The sequence below is a fragment of the Tupaia chinensis genome, unplaced genomic scaffold (assembly GCF_000334495.1).
Source record: "Tupaia chinensis unplaced genomic scaffold, TupChi_1.0 Scaffold000139_1, whole genome shotgun sequence".
NCBI classification, from domain to species: domain Eukaryota; kingdom Metazoa; phylum Chordata; class Mammalia; order Scandentia; family Tupaiidae; genus Tupaia; species Tupaia belangeri.
In genome coordinates this window covers 5650043-5654280 of record NW_006159609.1, presented here as the reverse complement: position 1 = coordinate 5654280, position 4238 = coordinate 5650043, and the positions used below count along the sequence as shown (strand labels likewise).

Here is a 4238-nt window from a genome sequence, read left to right as displayed (position 1 = left end):
AGATGCACCCGATATACGTTCTCTAGGCCTTTTAGAAAACATGGAGTTGTTCCTTTGGCGACATATATGGGAATCTACAAGAAAGGTGATATTGTAGACATCAAGGGAATGGTACTGGTCAAAAAGGAATGCCCCACAAATGTTACCATGGCAAAACTGGAAGAGTCTACAATGTTACCCAGCCTGCTATTGTCATTGTTGTGAACAAACAAGTTAAGGGCAAGATTCTTGCCAAGAGAATCAATGTGCATATTGAGCATATTAAACATTCTAAGAGCAGAGATAGCTTCCTAAAACGTGTTAAGGAAAATGACCAGAAAAAGAAAGAAGCCAGAAAGAAAGGTACCTGGGTTCAACTAAAGCATGAGCCTGCTCCACCCAGTGTTAAAAATAAACTAATCTGTGGTCTATAAAAACAAAACAAACAAAAAAAAAACTTCAATGACTTCTCACCAGCCGTGACAGTCTGTGATCCATGGCTTCCCCAGCCTAACCCCTTGCCACTTCATGCTCAAACTTCGTACTTGGGAAACAGTGAACTGAATCATATCCAGCTCACAAATGTCTAGCACTAGCTTCTCTTTTTTTTCGTTTTCTTTTTTTTTTGAGAGGTTTTTTTTTCACTATAGGACGCGTGCGCTCGCCAGACAGACAGAGAGAGACATAGAGACAGAAAGCGAGAAATCACCACCCAGTGGGGATGGTCACGCCGCAATCCTTTCTCCTCCATTCTCCTCCCGGGATCTTGGGCACACACGCACACGCGCCCAGCGTGAGTTTTAAGCCACCGGGTCCGGGACACGAACCGCGGTCGACTACGTGGGAGTCCAGAGACATAGCCATTACGCTAACTGCTGGTTCCCAGCACTAGCTTCTCTTTGATGGCCTCTTCCTGCTCGGGCTCACTCCACCCACACATGTGGCTCCGTCTTTTAGTGGCTCAGTTCAAGAAGCACCTCAGCCAGGCAGCGTTGCCCGAGTTCCCCGTCAATGGTGAGTTAGGTGCTCCCCCTCCTGCTTCCATCAGACCTGCCGGTATCTCAGTCCTTGGACTGTATCTCTTGATTTTAACTGTCTGATGGTGCACCTGTTTCCCGTGAGCTCCAGGGGATGCTGTGTTCACCTTTACTTACCAGGTAACTTGCATAAGACCCAGCATACTGTAGATCTTCAATCTTTAGGAACTAACAGAGACTATTAAACATAATAGCTAGCAATTATTAAGCCCTATCACCTGCCATATACCAATCCTAACCCTTTATTAGTTCTCAATATTCACAACAGCCTTACAGTGTAGGAACTGTATGTGTCCCCTTTTCTAGTCAAGAGGCCTTTTTAAGGCACAAAGTGATTAAGTCGTTTGCCTACATTGATCCAGCTGGAAAACAGCAGGAGTCAGATATACTGATAGATATAGATCTGGGCCTGTGGACCCAGAACAGGGCTCGACCCCATGCTACAGCTGTTTCTTGAATGGATAGCTAAGTGCTACAGCCCAAGGCTTCATTCTAACTCCTTTCCAGACCTGCCCCAGCCTATCGCTCCCTACCCTCTCACTTTAGAGTGGAGCGCCCATGAAGCTTACGTTTTATGAGGTAACTGTAGGTGCCATTTCTTTGTTCCATCAAATATCCCCAAAGTGGGGACAGATGTTGTTCATTTCTGATATCTTGGCGATCAGCCCAGAGCCCGGAACTCAGGAACTGGTTTGTTTTGTTTTTGTTTTTGTTTTTAATGAAGGAAAAAGCAGAGAAAGAAAGAGAAAGGAAGAAGGGGACTGCTTCATTATTTCCCACCTGTTTTGTCACTGCCAAGTGCACACACATGTACACATGTACACACACATCGTGAACCTCACCCCTTCCAATTATTTCAATCACGAGGGAAAAAGCATCTTGAAAACAGCATTTTGTCTTCTTTCTTATGGACTTTCTTTATAACAAGAGTAGGGCAGTACTACTCTTTCTGCCAGAATTCTTAGCTGCATGAAAGTTCCTCAAAACTAACGCTACAGCACCATCTTTTGTTCAAAGGTCATTATGCCACCCAAACTGAACCATGCACACCCAGTGAGAGTCAGTATTTTAGTCTGTTCTGTTGATAATAACAGAAAATACTTAATAAGAATAGAGGTTTATTTAACTCACTGTTTGGGGTTCTAAGGTCCAGGGACTGCATCTGTTGAAGGTCTTCTTGCTGCTGGATCACATGGCAACACAGAGCAGAGAAGCTGGTCTGGTGTGGACATGGGTCTGTACGTCTCTGCTCTGGTCTCATTCCTTCTCCTTATAAACCCACTGGTATTCAGGCAGCGAGACCCACCTTGATAACCTTATCCGATCCCAATGGCCTCTCCAAGATTCCACCTCTTTTTTTCCCTTTACACTCATTTTTATTAAACAAATAAAGCTGGTAGTGGAATTTTTTAATTTAATGCGTAAACATATGAGTCCCCTTATTACAGAAATTGTAGATATTGGTGAATATGGTCAATGGTCATATCTACAGGTTAATTCTTTAAAAATCAGAACTAATGATAAGCATAGATTTTATGCTCTCTTCATTAGATTGTGAAGTGTCTTGTGCAGTCATATTCGATTGTTGGAATGACAGCTTGTACCAATTTCAATAAACTTAGAAGATGCAACAGTCCTTCTGCAACAGTCTCGATGATTCTCCTGATTCCTCTCAGCGTGCTTGCATGGGCGAACTGGACACACAGGAGGTGGTGAGAGATGAGGGTGATTTTCAACGGTCACTGTTTTCTTCCCATGATTTTGACTGATGTCTTCATACAGGCTGCGCAGTATAGCCAAACAACCATAGTTGTGGGGTCTGGTCATACTTATCCTAAGTGATGGAAAGGTCATAGTTCTGGTTTGCAAAATAGCATCATCACCTCCAGCATCAGTTTTAGTTTTACAAACTTCTTCTATTTTCCTTGTTTTGAGGATAGCCTCATCTGATTCCAACGATCCACTCTCTTCAACCTCTTCCATATCTGTAGCTTCTCCTTCCTCTTCCTCTTCTTCCTCTTCATGTGGTGCTGAACAACCTTGCAGTTTTAAATTGTCCTTGCTTCCCAGTGCGATCTCAACAGCTTCAGTCACTGCTGCAATACCCGTGTCAGGCTGTGCATCTACCATCCTTCAGCCCATCTTCTTCAAAGACAGCTTCCAATTCATCTGAACATTCCATCAGTTTCCACTGGCTGTAGCATGGCTTATTTTTGGCTACCAAAAATTGTTAGCCTGTGGGTAGGTATGCCTTCACTTTCAATTCTTTCTCTGTAACTGCAGGGAACTTGTGTGTGCATAGCCAAATCTGGAGAGGAAAGTGGAGGAGAAGGGATTGTGGTGTGGCCATTGCCCCTGGGGATGATTTCTCACTTTCTCTCTCTCTGTCTCTCCTGCAAGTGCACGTGCCCTACAGTGAAAATCTCATTACTGTGTTGGACAGTAGTGGACTAAGTGATCTCCAGCTGCAACAAACTCTTCAGGGTGTTCACACCTGTTTCTTTAAATTTTATTCCTTGAGGACTCGGCCAGTTCCAGTGCCTTTCCCTTCGCCAGGTTAATCACATTCTGCATCCGGGAGCTGGGGTAGTGGCAGCCCCGAGACAGGGTGGAAAGGGCAGCAGGAACAGTTGCCGGGGCTGAGGAGTCAGGTAATATCCCCACAGCCTTGGACTCGCTTCATAACCCAGCCAACAGCACCAGAGGGGACATAATCTTGATGGGACTGACAGCTCCCAGTGCACTGGGTCCATCTGTAACTGGGCTTTGAGAGAGCAGTCGCCCATGGGGAGAGTGAGGGGAAAATGGAGTGCACACGCACCCCTCACCCTCACCAGAACTGTCTTTTCCCCCTTTGCTTCACTTGTGCCCCTTCCAACTTCCCTTCTTTTTCTTACTTCTTTGCTGTAGTTCAGCAGCCACTTGGGCCTCATGTGGCACTGGACTTCCCAGACACATGACTCCACCTCTTCTCTTTTTCTTTCTTTCTTTTTTTTTTTTTTTAGTAGCAGCTTTTAACTTAGGGCACATGTGTTCCCTGGGGAGAGAGACAGTAAAAGGCAAAGTGAGAAATCACCCCTCAGGGAGGTGACCATGCCACAATCCCTTCTCCTCCATTCTCTTTCCGAGATCTTGGGCACACACATACACACACGCCAGGCATTAGTTTCAAGCCTCTAGGTCCAGGACTTGACCATGGTCAGCCATGTGTGAATCTAGCCA

The 4238-nt window shown here is 45.2% G+C and overlaps 1 pseudogene; it reads right to left on the bottom strand.

Annotated features, from left to right (window-relative positions):
- Window positions 1-2563: 2563 nt before the first annotated feature.
- Window positions 2564-3590, bottom strand: LOC102490556 (ubiquitin-like-conjugating enzyme ATG3; annotated as a pseudogene).
- Between the last annotated feature and the right edge of the window lie 648 nt (window positions 3591-4238).